This window comes from Lithobates pipiens, unplaced genomic scaffold, assembly GCF_037356315.1.
Source record: "Lithobates pipiens isolate NorthernLeopardFrog02 unplaced genomic scaffold, aLitPip1_a1.2 Scaffold_22, whole genome shotgun sequence".
NCBI lineage: Eukaryota > Metazoa > Chordata > Amphibia > Anura > Ranidae > Lithobates > Lithobates pipiens.
Genome location: NW_027507784.1, coordinates 25,104,668 through 25,122,468, shown reverse-complemented (window position 1 = coordinate 25,122,468; position 17,801 = coordinate 25,104,668). Strand labels below are relative to the sequence as shown.

The window sequence follows — 17,801 nt, the reverse complement described above, 5'->3', positions numbered from 1 at the left end:
GAACCTAGGCTAACTCCTGTAAATTTATGAGAGTGCCCACAGTGGAAGCACATGCATTCTAATGGATAGACAGGGAGCAGGTGGGCCTGGAGGTAGCCCAATCCTCCTTAAGCCCCGGAAGATTTACCCCCTTCATGACCAGGCCATTGCACTGCATTACTTTAACTGCCAATTTTGTGGTTGTGTCGTGCTGTACCCAAATACAATTTATGTCCTTTTTTAATTTCTGCTATAAAACATGCCCAATAAAAAAAAATCTAAAAAATCTAATTTATTCATCAATTTAGGCCAATATGTATTTTGGTACATATTTTTGGTTAAAAAATCCCAATAAGTATATATTGATTGATTTGTGCATAAGTATAGCATCTACAAACTATAGGCTATTTTATGGAATTTTCATTCATTTATTTATTTATCTTTTACTAGTAACTAGCGGCGATCAGTGATTTTTAGCGGGACTGCGACATTGCAACGGACAAGTTGGAAGACTGACACCTTTTTGGGGACCAGTGACTAATACAGTGATCAGTGTTAAAGAAAAAAAGCACTCTCACTGTACTATTGACACTGGCAGGGAAGGACAGAACGACGATCTGCCTTGTTTACATAGGCAGACCACCGCTCTACCTCTCCTGTGAATGATCGGCGGGTCCTCGCAGACATCGCTTGTGTCGGACCTGCTGATTGGCTCCTGCTGTGTCCAATCACAGCAGAAGCAAGTTGCTGGCATCACCCCAGACCCTGTGCATAAAATCACCTAGAGGTACGTGATTTCGCACAGTAGAGACTCCCTGCCACAGTATATCTGCGTGAGGCGGTCCTTAAGGGGCTAAAGGCACAGTGGAACACTGAACACCCAGCATATAGCACAATGGTAGGAAAGATGTCCCCTCATCAATATTCCCCCCCCATTATTAACAAACAAAATGGCCCCTGCCCCCACCTATAACTGGCCTTCACAGCAAGGAGACCATGGAAGGGCAACACATGCAAAACACAACCAGAGAAATTCCCAGCTCAACTAACCAACCAGTCAGCTTACCAACCAAATTAACCTAACAGTATGCGTTAAAAACAGGGGCACATATTTGCAAACGCATTTGACCGCATGCTCTTTAGTACAAAGATAAGCAGCCTGACTATAGCATGCACTGACTTTTTTTTTTTTTTTTAACCACTTTTGCTGGCTTTAACTGACAATTGCGCGGTTGTTCGACGTGGCTCCCAAACAAAATTGATCACCCCTGCGTTTTTTATTTTTCGATCTATAAACAAAAATATAGCGTCAATTTTGAAAAAAACACATTATTTTTTACTTTTTGTTATAATAAATACCCCCCCCCAAAAAATATTTTAAAAAAAACATTTTTTTCCCTCAGTTTAGGCCGATACGTATTCTTTTACATATTTTTGGTAAAAAAAAATGCCAATAGGTGATTATTGATTGGTTTGCGCAAAATTTATAGCGTTTACAAAATATGAGATAGTTTTATGGCATTTTTATTAATATTTTTTTTTTTTTACTAGTAATGGCGGTGATCGGCGATTTTTATTGTGACTGCGACATTATGGCGGACACATCGGACATTTTTGACACATTCTTGGGACCATTGTCATTTATACAGCAATCAGTGCTATACAAATGCAGCGATTCCTGTGTTAATGAAACTGGCAGTGAAGGGGTTAACCAGGGGGTGGCAGTGTAGGGGTTAAGTGTGTCCTAGGGGTGTGTTACTAACTGTGGGGGGCTGGGCTGTGTGTTAGTGAACACTGATCTCTGCTCCAATCACATGGAGCAGAGATCAGTGTCACTTGTTGCTAGGCAGAACGGGGAGATGCTGTTTACAATGGCATCTCCCCGTTCAGCCTACCCGTGAGATGATCGCGGGTATCCCCGCGGCGATCGAGTCCGCGGGACCCGCGACCAGACTCACAGGGGTCCCGACCAGCATGCGAGCGTGCCGCCGGCGGCGCACACGCTATGGCAGGATGGCAAATAGAAATGGACGTACATGTACGCCCATATGCCTGCCCGTGCCATTCTGCCGACGTACATCGGCATGCGCCGGTCGGGAACTGGTTAAGGAAATGCTTGTAAAAACTCCTCCAGAGGAGGAAGAGGAAGCGGAAGAAGGTCCTGAATCCTTGCTGGAACTGTTGGACTCTGTGAAGGAGAAAATGGAACAAAATGGAGGTATTCGCCATCTGCTACTTTAAAGTTGTTGTTCACCCAAGACTTCTCTAAGCTGAGAACCCAACCTAGGTGTTCCAGGTAGTTGATTGTGGTGACCAAATTTTGGTCCAGGCGGGCTACCGACCGGTCTATCAAGAGCAAGTCGTCTAGGTATGCTATTATTGTTATACCTTGGGCTATTAATCTGGCCAGAGGAGGGGCCAAGATCTTTGTAAACACCTAAGGTGCAGTAGTTAGCCCGAAAGGCAGAGCTACAAACTGAAAGTGGGCTTTTTCTGCTTCGAAATGCAGGAATTTTTGATGAGCAGGGAAAATAGGTACATGCAGGTACCCATCCTTGATGTCTATTGACGCCAGCAGTTCTCCTCCTTGCAGGATGGAAACTACCGATCGGATCGATTCCATGCGAAAGGACCGTATCTTTAGAAATCGGTTTAGATCTTTGAGATCTAGAATGGGTCTGACATCTCCGGTTGGCTTTGGTACAGTGAAAAGGTTTGAATAAAACCCCATTCCCTGCTCTTGCATGGGAACTACCAGGATAACTTTTTGTGACAATAGTCGCTCCAATGCTAGAAGGAGAGACTTCTTTTTCTCTGGGTCTCTGGGTACATTTGATCTGAGGAAACCAGGAGAAGGGAATTTTCTGAATTCTAGTTTGTAACCTAGAGTTATTGTGGAGATCACCCATTTTTCCCGAAATTCCTCCTGCCAGAGCCCTGAGAACTTTAGTAGTCTCCCCCCCACCCCACTGGAGTGAGCGGGGGCGCCCCTTCATAAGGAGGTCTTAGCATTTTGTCTTGATGACCTTCTCCCCCAGCACTTCTTTTGTCCCTGGGGTTGACTTTTAACCTTTGAGCCCGACGGAGGAGGCCGTCGTGACTGCCTGGAGGCTGATGACCGTAGCACTGGAGAAAGCACTACTGGGCACTTAAACCCCCCTCAGTCCCAGACCAATTTTCAGCTTTCAGCGCTGTCGCACTTTGAATGAAAATTGCGCGGGCATACAACACTGTACCCAAATGACATTTTTATCATTTTTTTCCCACAAATAGAGCTTTCTTTTGGTGGTATTTAGTTACAGCTCGGAGTTTTATTTTTTGCTAAACAAACAAAAAAATGCAAAAAAAAAATCATGTTTTAATAGTTTTTGCAAACGGGTCATTTTTCTCCTTCATTGAAGTGCGCTGATTAGGCGGCACTGCTAGGCTGCATTGGTGGGCACTGATGGGCTGCATTGGTGGGCACTGATAGGCTGCATTGGTGGGCACTGATAGGCTGCACTGGTGGGCACTGATAGGCATAGTTAAGGCGGCACTAATAGGCACAGATAATGCGGCACTGATGGGCACAGATAAGGTGGCACTAATGGGCAAAGATGGGCACAGATAAGATGGCACGGATGGGTGGCACGGATGGGTGGCACGGATGGGCACTGATAGGTACCACTGATAGATGGAACTGATGGGCACTGATAGGTGGCACTGATAGGTGGCTCTGATAGGTGGCACTGCTGGGCACTGATGGGCAGCACTGCTGGGCACTGATGGGCAGCACTGCTGGGCACAGATGGGCGGCACTGGGGTGCAGCACCTTTGAGGCAGATTGTGGCACTGTGGGTGGCACTATGGGCACTGCTGGGTGGCACTGATGGGGGGCACTTACTTTTATTCAGGATGGCACTGCAGGGGGCAGGTGGGCACTGGCAGGGGGCAGGTGGTCGCTTGCATTGCTGGCCGTGATCGGGACTGATGTCCCGATCACGGCCACCGGCGAGGAGGAATACTAGCCGATTACCGGCTCCATTATATCACATGATCAGCTGTCATTTGCTGACAGCTGATCACGTGATAAGGGGTCAGGATCGACCCCTTGCACGGACCGGTGATCAGGCGAGTCTCATGGACTCACCGATCACAGAGCGCGCCGCGCACCCATACATATATTTTGCTACTAAATAACATTTCTAATCATATGAAGTTAATAACAAGAGTCCCCCTTTACATCAGAGTCCACAGAGTTCCCCTTTTACATCTGAGCTCAGAGTTCCCTTTTACTGTAAGGGGGGGACTCTGCAGACTCTGATGTAAAGGAGAACTCTGGGGACTCTAACATAAGGGATGCTCTGGGAATACTGAGGGTGTACACTGAGAAGTCTGATGTATGGAGAAGATTCTGATGTAAGGGGAAACACTGTGGCCTCTGGTGTAAAGGGGAATGCTGATGTAAGGGGTGCTCTGAGAACCCCGATTTACCTTGGTGTACTCACTCAGAGGCAAGAGGGAGAAGGGGAAGACTTCAGTCACGGAAAGGGATGGATGGTGAGCTCACTCACCCCTTGGCAGTCAACACCTCTCATCCAGATGGATCTGAGGCTGCTGGACTTCAAATTTCCGGCCCCCCCACTTTCCTTTTCTGAGGCACAGCGCCAGGGATTGGAGTGTGGGCAGACAAAGAGAGGTGGGGGGAAGAGGTGCAGTTCAAGCCCTCTCTCCTCTGCCCTCTGTATGTGTTTGGGGGGGGGGGGGGGAGGTTTGTTAGTGTTGGCTTTGGGCAGTGTGGAAAAAATGTAACAGACACTCTCAGCTGAGACAACTGCAGTCAGTAACCCTAGCCATAGTCCAGTCTAAATAATGTGTCCGGGTTTCAGACAGTCCAAAACCTGGACACATGATTCCAAACCCGAACTGTCCGGGTGAATCCTGGACAGGTGGCAACCCTAGGTATACCCCACATCTTAGTAAATTTTTCCTCCATAGGATAAAGCGTAGTAAACTTTTTAGGAGGAAAACATTTTTTATCTGATTGATCCCACTCAGAATAGATAATCTTTTCCAGCAAACCATGAACAGGAAAAGCATGTGCAGTTTGAGGAGGTTTCAGTGAACCCAGAGAAGAAGTGGGTTCATTAACTGACAGACTGGTACGGGTAACTTAAACGTGGAGCGGACCAATCCAGCAAGAATTTGCACCAACATTTTCTTATCCTGAGAAGCTGAAGAGGGCCCTTCTCCACTAGATTCCTCATAAGTGGAATCATCAGTCTCCTCCCGATCCTCTGAGGGGGATTCCTCTCCTTTACCCCAGAGTTCCTCACTCTGAGGGTCCTGGGTGACAGAGGGGGGCCTAGTGCGTTTTCTTCCACTGAGTGAAGATGTAATTAAGGCCACTAATCTTTCCACTAAACCGTTTATGGTTGAGGAAAAAACCTCCTGTGTAATGTACACAGGGGCAGAAGTGCCAGAAGCAGCTGCAGCCCCTGACCCAGACGGCTCTCTCTGGCCAGTCTCCCGGGTCCTGCAGGGGGGCAAGGTGCTGCAGAGGGGGAGTCCTCAGAGCCTGAAGGGGACCCCTTAGGGCCCCTATTCTTCGGGGCACTTGTACCTCTTCTACCCATAGTGCAAAAGAAAAAAAGGTAAAGGTACCACAAAAAAATGCACTGACTGCTGAGCACTGTAGTTCAGCAACTGCCGCTGCTACTAAGACTCAGTCTGGTGCCTGGGAATGCCTGTGTCTTCCACACTCACATGCGCCTGTCAGCTCTGTGTCCCTCCATAGGCTGTGTGCATCTGAAAAAGAGTGCACTTTAAAGCCTGTGTAGCCTAGTGCTCCACCCCCCCCCTCCCTTGCTTTTTAAAAACGAGCGTTTCATACGTGAGCAGAGGCTCTAACCCTGCTGGCAAGCATGGAGGGGAGGCTGGGGCAGAGGAGAGGGAAGGGCCGGTGGACGTGAAGCCGGCCCAGTGACGTGTGGGTGACCCCGCCCCCTCTGATGTAACGGAAACCTGCGTTACATCAGAGGGGGCGGGGTCACCCACACGTCACTGGGGAACCCCTGGCTTCCCTCTCCAGCATCAGAGGGGGCGGGGTCAGGTGACAGGTGGCCCCGCCCTCCTAATATAAGAAACGTCAGCGCTGGGATCTCTACAGTGTCTCCGGAGTGGAGACAGAAGAAGGATGTATGGACAGCGCTGGACTGAGAGATCCCCCGTCGCTGGATATGATCATCCATCGCTGGACCCCGGAGACCCATCGCTGGATAGCAAGAGTGGATTAGCACCGCTGGAATCTTTTTTTTATTTTTTTTATTTTTAATAAAGGAATTTTTCAAAAGTGTGTTTGTTTTATTTAACCATTTTGACACTTTCTTTGTGAAATGGTAGGGGTACTTTTATACCCCCTTACCATTTCAAACAGGGGGGGGGCCGGGATCTGGGGGTCCCCTTGTTAAAGGGGGCTTCCAGATTCTGATAAGCCCCCCACCCGCAGACCCTCACAACCAACGGCCAGGGTTGTGAGGATGAGGCCCTTGTCCTTATCAACATGGGGACAAGGTGCTTTGAGGGGTCACAGACCCCCAAAGCATCCTCCCAATGTTGAGGGTATGTGGCCTGGTACGGTTCAGGAGGGAGGGGGGCCGCTCTCTCGCCCCCCCCCTCTTTTCCTGCGGCCTGCCAGGTTGCGTGCTCGGATAAAGGGTCTGATATGGATTTTTAGGGGGACCCCCACGTCAATTTTTTTTTAAATTTGATGCGGGGTTCCCCTTAATATCCATATCAGACCTGAAGGGTCTGGTTATGGATATTTAGGGGGACCCCTACGTCAATTTTTTTTTAAAATTTGACACGGGGTTCCCCTTAATATCCATGTCAGACCTGAAGGGCCTGGTAATTGAATTTAGGGGAACCCCCACGCTTTTTTTTTTTTTTTATCAATGAATGAATGAATTGTCGGCTAATGCAGAGAACACTCATTGAGTGTTCTCTGTATTACGGGACCCGACAATAGCCGCAAGTGATTTTAAAAGACTTTTTTTCCTGCACAAATGACACTTTGTGCAGGGACAGTTCTAAGCACCAGAAACATGCGCCCCTTCACAGGCATACTATAGATACCCCCCAGCTACGAAATTTAAAGGAATATTACACTTTTATTGTTTCACTTTAATCATTATTAAAATAACTGCTCCCGAAAAAACGTCCGTTTTTAAAACTTTTTTTTGCATTGATCCATGTCCCCTGGGGCAGGACCCGGGTCCCCAAACACTTTTTAGGACAGTAACCTGCATATTACCCTTTAAAATGAGCACTTTAGATTTTTCCCATAGACTTGTATAGGGTGTTCCGGCTTTTCGAATTTGCTGCGAACAGCCCAAATTGTTCGCTGTTCGCTGAACAGGCCAACAGGCAATGTTCGTGTAGAACATGAGTCCGACTCGAACTCGAAGCTCATCCCTACCCAGGGCCATTTTTAATATTGATTGGACCCTGGGCAAAAATGTTCTTGCCCCCCCCCTCATACAATTTATCTCTCCGCCTGCTCTGAGACATACAATAAATAGCAGATAGACTTAAAAATCAGTTTACTGTATCAGATCAGGCAGCCATTGCGATTGGTTACAGCATATCATTAATGCTTACTGACAGGTTGCTAGAGGTCACAGCGGGAAATGTGGGGGGGGGGGGGGGGGATGCCACTTAAGGACCGAGCCTGTTTTTGAAAAACATTTTTTTCCCCTAGAAAATTGCTTAGAACCCCAAAACATTATAATTTATTTTCTAACACCCTAGAGAATAAAATGGCGGTCATTGCAATGCTTTCTGTCACACCGTATTTGCGCAGCGGTCTTACAAGAACACTTTTTTTTGGAAAAAATTCACTTTTTTTTTAATTAAAAAATAAGACAACAGTAAAATTAGCCCAATTTTTTTTTTTTATTACGAAAGATAATGTTACGTCGAGTGAATTGATACCCAACATGTCACGCTTCAAAATTGCGGCCGGTCTTGGAATGGCGACAAACTTTTACCCTTAAAAATCTCCATAGGCGATGTTTAAAAAATTCTACAGGTTGCACGTTTTGAGTTACAGGGGAGATCTGGAGCTAGAATTATTGCTCTCGCTCTACTGATCGCGGCGATACCTCACATGTGTGGTTTGAACTCCGTTTTCATATGCGGGCGCTACTCACGTGTGCGTTCACTTCTGCATATGTTTTTTTATTGCCAATGATAACATTGGTAATAAAATAATAAAAACCTTAAATATATTTTTTTGATTTTCAATTTATTTTCTATTTTATATATATATATATATATATATATATATATATATATATATATATATATATATATATATGGTTTTTATTCATTATTTTTTTAAATTTTTATTATTTATTATTATTCAGGTTGCTCTACAATAGAAATGTAAATAAATGAGGTATAAAATAATAAATAAAAATGTTAAACATAATATTTTTTATTTTCTATTATATTTATGGTTTGTATAAAAAAATGTGTATATATATATATATATATATATATATATATATATATATATATATATATATATATATATATATATATATATATAATATATACCTAGAGAGAGGGAGAGATATAGATATAAATATATATATAAAATATATATTATTTTATTTTTATAAGAGGGAAAAAAAATTATATATATATATATCTCTGTAACTCAAAACGTAAAAAAACCAAAAAGGAGACTGTGTATCACAGTACTATGTCAATGTTCAAGGTCGGCTATTGACTACTTTTACGCTAGCACACACACTTACTAGTCAGCCCGATTGGAATCATCACTGATCAGCAGGGGGAAGGTGTAGAGTCTTAAGCCACCATGCTAATGCTGAAATTAGCACTAGCAACGGACACCCTAATGGACTTGGCACTGGGTGGACGAGAACTGATGGAACATACTGCAAGCCAACAGACTCCGCCTCTTGGAGGGCAGCGATTAAAGCCACGTGCCACCACTCCTGGCAAGTAAATAACAGTTCTCTATTTATCTTGAGGCTGAATTCTCAGTTACGTCATCAGCTCAGCACTGCCATCTACAGGCATTACGGAGAATTACATCTCTGCTACTCCTATGGACAAGCTGTCGCTGTCTCAGCCGATTCACAGGCGACAGTATGTGTAGGAGAAGAGTTTACCGGCTGTAAACTGGGAGTATGTCCAGGAGAAGAGTGCGGAGCATGAGAGGAGTTCAGAGGGCGGCAGTTTAACAGTAAAATGACGAATGCGGGTGTATACATCAGAAAGACAGTTGTGAGAAAAAACACAATGACAAAGCAGAGCAGCTCCCATACAATACACAGGAATAGTGTATTTGGAGTGTTGCCATTAGTGACCAGCAGTGCCCAGACAAGGTCACCAGGGCAGGACTCAGGGTGGTGGGGGCCCCTGGGCTTGATCCACTTTCGGGCCCTACCTTGTGTACATTACCGCATTTATCGGTGTATAACCCCAAGTTTGGGAGGGAATTTTAACCACTTTCAGACCGGACCATTTTGCTGGTAAATGACCAGAGGTCTTTTTACACTTTGGCACTGCGCTGCTTTAACTGGTAATTGCGCGGTCATGCAATGTTGTACCCAAACAAAATTTGCGTCCTTTTCTTCCCACAAATAGAGCTTTCTTTTGATGGTATTTGATTGCCTCTGCGATTTTTATTTTTTGCGATATAAACGTAAAAAGACCGCAAATTTTGAAAAAAAATGATATTTTCTACTTTTTGTTATTAGAAAAATCCAATAAACTCAATTTTAGTCATACATTTAGGCCAAAATGTATTCAGCCACATGTCTTTGGTAAAAAAAAAGTCAATAATTGTATATTTATTGGTTTGCGCAAAAGTTGTCACATCTACAAACTAAGGTACGTTTTCTGGAATTTACGCAGCTTTTAGTTTACGACTGCCTATCTCATTTCTTGAGGTGCTAAAATGGCAGGGCAGTACAAAACCCCCCCAAATGACCCCATTTTGGAAAGTAGACCCCCTAAGGAAATTGATAAGAGGCATGTTGAGCCCATTGAATATTTTATTTTTTTGCCTCAAGCGATTGAATAATGACAAAAAAAAAATTTTTTTTTTTTTTTTTACACAAAGTTGTCACTAAATGATATATTGCTCACACATGCTATGGGCGTATGTGAAATGACACCCCAAAATAAATTCTGCTGCTTCTCCTGAGTACGGGGATACCACATATGTGGGACTTTTTGGGAGCCTAGCCGCGTACGGGGCCCCGAAAACCAAGCACCGCCTTCAGGCTTTCTAAAGGCGTAAATTTTTGATTTCACGCCTCACTACCTATTACAGTTTTGAAGGCCATAAAATGCCAAGATGGCACAAAACCCCCACAAATGACCCCATTTTAGAAAGTAGACACCCCAAGCTATTTGCTGAGAGGCATGTTGAGTCCATGGAATATTTTATATTTTGCCACAAGTTGCGGGAAAATTACAAACTTTTTTTTTTTTTTTCACAAAGTTGTCACTAAATGATATATTGCTCACACATGCTATGGGCGTATGTGAAATGACACCCCAAAATAAATTCTGCTGCTTCTCCTGAGTACGGGGATACCACATATGTGGGACTTTTTGGGAGCCTAGCCGCGTACGGGGCCCCGAAAACCAAGCACCGCCTTCAGGCTTTCTAAGGGCGTTACAGTTTTGAAGGCCATAAAATGCCAAGATGGCACAAACCCCCCCCCCCAAATGACCCCATTTTAGAAAGTAGACACCCCTAAATTTAGGGGTACACTAGTGAGACTAGGTAATAAATGGCGGGTGCCCTGAAACTATAAAAAAATAACTAACCAACCAGCGTCACCTGTAACAGTTATATGGTGATCACTGGTGAAAGGGTTAACTAGGGGGCAATCAGGGGGCTTTATGCGGTAGTATATGGGGGTCCCTGGCGCTATAAAAAGCTGCGGCGAACCTAAATACCTACCTGCCTAACTAGCGTCACCTGTGACACTAATACAGCGATCAGAAAAACGATCGCTTAGGCTGGGTTCACACTGGAGTGATGCGGGAACGCCACGAATGCGCGGCGGGTTCCCGCATCGCATGCCTCCCGGCGGCAGTTCACACTGCCCTATGCGAACTGCTGGGAGTGTCAGTGAAATGTTAATGACACCCCCAGATCAGTTCGCATATCGCAGTGCGATCTGCAAACTTGGATCGCATGGTGTGAACACCCATGCGATCCGATTCTGCTGCGGACCAAAAAAAGGGTCCCGTGCGAGTTTGCGGCGGGTGCGGCGGGTGCGACACGAATTCAGCCATACTATCTGTATAGCTGAACTCGAATCGCACAGAGATCGGATGTGATTTGCACTGCAGTGCGGTGCGAATCACATCCGTTCTCATAAACCGCTGCAATGTGAACCCAGCCTTAGTGACACTGGCGACGGGGGGTGATCACGGGGTTAAACCTTTATTGGGGGGGTTAGGGGGGTACCTTAGAACTAAAGGGGGCTAACCCTAACTGCCCTAACAGTTATTAGTCACAAATGACACCCGCCGGGTGATCAGGGGGTTAAACCTTTATTAGGTAATAAATGGCGGGTGCCCTGAAACTATAAAAAAATAACTAACCAACCAGCGTCACCTGTAACAGTTATATGGTGATCACTGGTGAAAGGGTTAACTAGGGGGCAATCAGGGGGCTTTATGCGGTAGTATATGGGGGTCCCTGGCGCTATAAAAAGTTGCGGCGAACCTAAATACCTACCTGCCTAACTAGCGTCACCTGTGACACTAATACGGCGATCAGAAAAATGATCGCTTATTAGGCTGGGTTCACACTGGAGCGATGCGGAAACGCCGCGAATCCGCGGCGGGTTCCCGCATCGCATGCCTCCCGGCGGCAGTTCACACTGCCCTATGCGAACTGCTGGGAGTGTCAGTGAAATGTTACTGACACCCCCAGATCAGTTCGCATATCGCAGTGCGATCTGCAAACTCGGATCGCATGGTGTGAACACCCATGCGATCCGATTCTGCTGCGGGCCAAAAAAAGGGTCCCGTGCGAATTTGCGGCGGGTGTGGCGGGTGTGGCGGGTGCGGCGAATGGCTGAACTCGAATCGCACAGAGATCGGATGTGATTTGCACTGCAGTGCGGTGCGAATCACATTCGTTCTCATAAACCGCTGCAATGTGAACCCAGCCTTAGTGACACTGGCGACGGGGGGTGATCACGGGGTTAAACCTTTATTGGGGGGGTTAGGGGGGTACATTAGAACTAAAGGGGGCTAACCCTAACTGCCCTAACAGTTATTACAGTCACAAATGACACCAATGCAAAAAAAAAAAAAAAATGGCATTGGTGTCACTGTGACTGGGGGGCAGGGGTAATTGGGGGGGTGATCGGGGGGTAAAGGGGGGGTGTGAGTGTGCCTGGCATGTTCTACTGTGTGTGGGGTGTGTTGGTGCAACTCACCGATCCGCTCTCCTCCGTGTCGGAACGAAAAATACCGACACGGAGGAGAGAATACATCACTTCCTCTCCTGTGTTTACATTACAGGAGAGGAAGTGATGTCACCGGGGATTTCCATTCGTCGGGAGCGATCGCGAGGGGGTGGCCATGAATGAATGGCCGTCCCCTCGTCCGGGATCGCTCCCGAACGAAAACCGACCGCCACGCAGGCACCGGGCGGGGGCCCGATCGGGCCCCCGACCCGCGGGAGGCAAAGGACGTACATGTATGTCCTTATTGTAACGATATCACGTCTGAGCCAGGATATATTGTAACTAGTTGCCATTTTGTGCGGAAAGCAGCCATGACAGTTTGGCTGACCTTAGAATAAACTTACAGAATAATCTAAACTCCCCCCTCCCTTGTCTTAGGAATTCCGAAGCTTTTAACATCTTCAAAAGGAAAGAAAGGTTATCTTAGCAGACCAGGCTAGGTCACTACACAAAGCTCAAGTTGCCTGGCAGATATTCCGGCCTGTCGTAAAACTGTCACCCTCTCCATGCAGACAACCAACAGAGACCCGTCGTAAATACTTCCAACCAGATAGCGTGCAAACAGATTAGTAAAGTGTTGAAACGTTAACATTTTTTATAACTTTCAAAGCCATCATAGCACAGCCATAATATGGATATATTTGGTTTCCTCGGATAATTTCTAACATTTCAAGTCCAAACACCCCTATGTCAGGTCATATGGGAAGCCACTGGGACCCCTTACGGCTCCTAGGTAACCCTGAAATGGGAAACCTGTCATGTGTGGACTCGTTTTGAAGCAAATATCATGCTGATCACTAAAATGGATATCTGCAGTCTATAAACAATAGAGAGGCAGAGATATGAATATGTATTATAAAGTGTACCTGGGACAGGGTCATGAGTGTAGACACCTCCCAGCAACCAACCCCTAAACAAGATGACCAGACGATTGGTCACTGGTCGCTGTCAACACCCCCTTTGATTTGACAGAAAAGAGGAGAGACCAAGGCAATAGTGAGTTCTCCTTTTACCATCCAAGCAGGAACCTCTGCCAAGTTTGAGAACCGATTACCTTTGCTCATCGATTGAACTCTGATCAACTCTCGGACATTAATTGCAAGTATTCTACCTTCTCAATTCTACCTTATTTCTTTGTGGCTGTATATTGTCTTTATTTTTTGAAACATCCTTTTTCTGTAAATGTTTTATTCGCACCAACCTTGACCTTTTCATAATAAATCCTTATGTTGAAAAGTGTTAACCTTGTCTTTAAAGCTCTTGATGCAAACTATAAACGAACCTGTCTCTTAAAAGGGCGCTACTGTGATAGAGTAAGGCACTGAGCAGACCTGTCTGTGGTGGCAGTGTGTGTTGCAGGCGCTTATTCTAAACTTATAATTGGTGTTGCTAAAATTACGAGTCCCCCCGGCTCTGTCTTTTAAACGGGGGTGGTGGCAGTTAAAGGGTTAATTGTGTAATTAGCCCAGTGACAATCACTCTCAGGCTGCCCGCACCTAGATTGTGGTCCCGCAAGCTGGAAAATCTTTGTGCTGGGTGCAGCTGAGTGTGGCATTGTTACGTAAGTGACAGCGTGGTGTTAGGTTGGCCGGTCCTTTGTCGCCAGTTAGCGAGGAGGGCAGGGATCTGACACCAGCGTTCGTCACACTTATGCCTGCCCGTGCCATTCTGCCGACGTACATCGGCGTGCGGCGGTCGGCAAGTGGTTAAGGAAAGAAACTTTTAGGAGGGAAGTTTAAGGAAAATACTTACATTTAAATGCCCATCAATGCAGCCTTATCAGTGTTCATCCGCAGCCTTGCCCATCCATCTCCAGCCTTGTCCAGTGTCATTTGCAGCCTTGTCATTGCAGTCTTGAAGTTTAAAAATGGCGCCGCCGAGATGCAGAGTCCTGTGTATCTCGGCGGCTTTCGGGTCCTCTAGCAGTCCCAAGCGGAGCCGAGAGTAGCCGAGTATACTCAGCTTGGCTAACAGTCCCTGTGTTATGTCCATCATAGGGCGGGACTGGGCGTGACTGTGAGCGGAGCTGAGCCGAGTACACTCGGTTATGTATCTTGGCAGGGCCTGTGGGGCGCCCTATTGGGTGGGGCCCATGGGCTTGAGCCCACTCAAGCCCAATGGTAAGTCCAGCCCTGAAGTTCACCCAGAGCCCCGGCATTCTTGCCAACTATCCCAGTTTAAATTCCCTCGTCCCTTGAGGTTTTAGTCCTGTGCTGTGTCCCGATATCTCAGTGTGAAGTGCTGCTACTAATGCTGCCCAGCTCTGCCCTATTGTTGTGTACAGGTGACTCCCCTGCAGACCCTGTGTTTACATGTAAATAACCGGCATTCATATGTAAATAGCAGCAGCATTCAAAAGTAAGTAGCTGCAGCCAGCGGCATTGATATGTAAATAAAGGTGTAATTCATATGTATATCATGCCCCCCTGCAGTGAGGAGATGATGTGCTGTAACCTCTAGCAACCAATTAGTGAGAAGTAATACTGTACTGTAATCTCTAGCAACCAATTAACAAGCGGAAATCATTTGCTGCAACCTCTAGCAACTAATCAGTGAGCTGAAATGTGTGCTGTAATCTCTAGCAACCAGTCAGTAAGCAGTAATGATATGCTGTAACCGCTGGCAACCAATCGTAATTGCTGCCTGATCTGATATAGTAAACTGATTTTAAGTCTAGCTGCAATTTCTTTTATGTCTTGGAGCAGGGGGAGAGTGAGATTGAATGGGGGGGGCAAGAATTTTTTTGCCCAGGGTCCAATCAATATTAAAGACGGCCCTGGATTGATGCAAGACAAAACCAGAGAAATTCCCAGTTCAACTCACCAACCAGTCAGCTTACCTACCAAATTAACCGGTCTAACAGTATACTTTAAAAACAGGGTTTTAGTTAGCACTAAGGATGAGCTCAGGTGTGTTCGCAACTCCACGTGCCCGCGCCCGCCAGGAAGCTGTCACTCCGCAGTGCTGATCACAGGCAGTGAGACATTTCCGATCCGCGCATGCACAGATTCCAAAATGTCTCACTGTCTGTGATTAGCGCTGCAAAGTGTCAGCTACCTGGCAGGTGCGGGCACGTGGAGTTGCGAACACGCCTGAGCTCATCCTTAGTGCACATTTGCAAACGCATGCGTAAGCTGCAAGACCTCTTCACAGCATCCTGTATTACTCGCAGTCCTAAGCCTGGGTTCACATTGCTGTGGGTTAGAAATTGTGTTAGTTCAGCTGAACTCGCATGATTTCAACCGGGCAATGCTGTCCTGCTGCGGGGGGGGGGGGAGGGGGGGCGTTGGGGGGCGATTTGACAGACATCTATGCGGGTTCCTGCACAGATGTCTATACAAAGTCACCAAAAGTAGTACAGAAACTACTTTTGGCAATCGGTGCAGCAGCCCAAAGTCTGTGCTCCACCGATTCGGACTGTGCCATTGCTGGCAATAGCCGCCGATTTGGCATGCGGTTTTCACACGCCAAATTGCATGCCAAATCGTACCAGTGTGAACCTAGGCTAACTCCTGTAAATTTATGAGAGTGCCCACAGTGGAAGCACATGCATTCTAATGGATAGACAGGGAGCAGGTGGGCCTGGAGGTAGCCCAATCCTCCTTAAGCCCCGGAAGATTTACCCCCTTCATGACCAGGCCATTGCACTGCATTACTTTAACTGCCAATTTTGTGGTTGTGTCGTGCTGTACCCAAATACAATTTATGTCCTTTTTTAATTTCTGGTATAAAACATGCCCAATAAAAAAAAAATCTAAAAAATCTAATTTATTCATCAATTTAGGCCAATATGTATTTTGGTACATATTTTTTGGTTAAAAAATCCCAATAAGTATATATTGATTGATTTGTGCATAAGTATAGCATCTACAAACTATAGGCTATTTTATGGAATTTTCATTCATTTATTTATTTATCTTTTACTAGTAACTAGCGGCGATCAGTGATTTTTAGCGGGACTGCGACATTGCAACGGACAAGTTGGAAGACTGACACCTTTTTGGGGACCAGTGACTAATACAGTGATCAGTGTTAAAGAAAAAAAGCACTCTCACTGTACTATTGACACTGGCAGGGAAGGACAGAACGACGATCTGCCTTGTTTACATAGGCAGACCACCGCTCTACCTCTCCTGTGAATGATCGGCGGGTCCTCGCAGACATCGCTTGTGTCGGACCTGCTGATTGGCTCCTGCTGTGTCCAATCACAGCAGAAGCAAGTTGCTGGCATCACCCCAGACCCTGTGCATAAAATCACCTAGAGGTACGTGATTTCGCACAGTAGAGACTCCCTGCCACAGTATATCTGCGTGAGGCGGTCCTTAAGGGGCTAAAGGCACAGTGGAACACTGAACACCCAGCATATAGCACAATGGTAGGAAAGATGTCCCCTCATCAATATTCCCCCCCCATTATTAACAAACAAAATGGCCCCTGCCCCCACCTATAACTGGCCTTCACAGCAAGGAGACCATGGAAGGGCAACACATGCAAAACACAACCAGAGAAATTCCCAGCTCAACTAACCAACCAGTCAGCTTACCAACCAAATTAACCTAACAGTATGCGTTAAAAACAGGGGCACATATTTGCAAACGCATTTGACCGCATGCTCTTTAGTACAAAGATGAGCAGCCTGACTATAGCATGCACTGACTTTTTTTTTTTTTTTAACCACTTTTGCTGGCTTTAACTGACAATTGCGCGGTTGTTCGACGTGGCTCCCAAACAAAATTGATCACCCCTGCGTTTTTTATTTTTCGATCTATAAACAAAAATATAGCGTCAATTTTGAAAAAAACACATTATTTTTTACTTTTTGTTATAATAAATACCCCCCCAAAAAATATTTTAAAAAAAACATTTTTTTCCCTCAGTTTAGGCCGATACGTATTCTTTTACATATTTTTGGTAAAAAAAAATGCCAATAGGTGATTATTGATTGGTTTGCGCAAAATTTATAGCGTTTACAAAATATGAGATAGTTTTATGGCATTTTTATTAATATTTTTTTTTTTTTACTAGTAATGGCGGTGATCGGCGATTTTTATTGTGACTGCGACATTATGGCGGACACATCGGACATTTTTGACACATTCTTGGGACCATTGTCATTTATACAGCAATCAGTGCTATACAAATGCAGCGATTCCTGTGTTAATGAAACTGGCAGTGAAGGGGTTAACCAGGGGGTGGCAGTGTAGGGGTTAAGTGTGTCCTAGGGGTGTGTTACTAACTGTGGGGGGCTGCAGAGATCAGTGTCACTTGTTGCTAGGCAGAATGGGGAGATGCTGTTTACAATGGCATCTC

The 17,801-nt window shown here is 45.7% G+C and overlaps 1 protein-coding gene across 2 annotated transcripts in view; it reads left to right on the top strand.

The window, feature by feature from the left end:
• Positions 1-17,801, top strand: part of LOC143923435 (microfibril-associated glycoprotein 4-like) — a 197,330-nt gene that overhangs the window by 10,576 nt on the left and 168,953 nt on the right. Inside the window, exon 1 of one of the 2 annotated variants that reach the window (XM_077447097.1) lies at positions 13,520-13,589. The exons of the other annotated variant lie outside the window; for it this stretch is intronic. The gene's annotated coding sequence lies outside the window, so the exon portion shown is untranslated. Of the gene's footprint in view, positions 1-13,519; positions 13,590-17,801 lie in introns of those variants that run through there. 2 annotated transcript variants of the gene reach the window in all.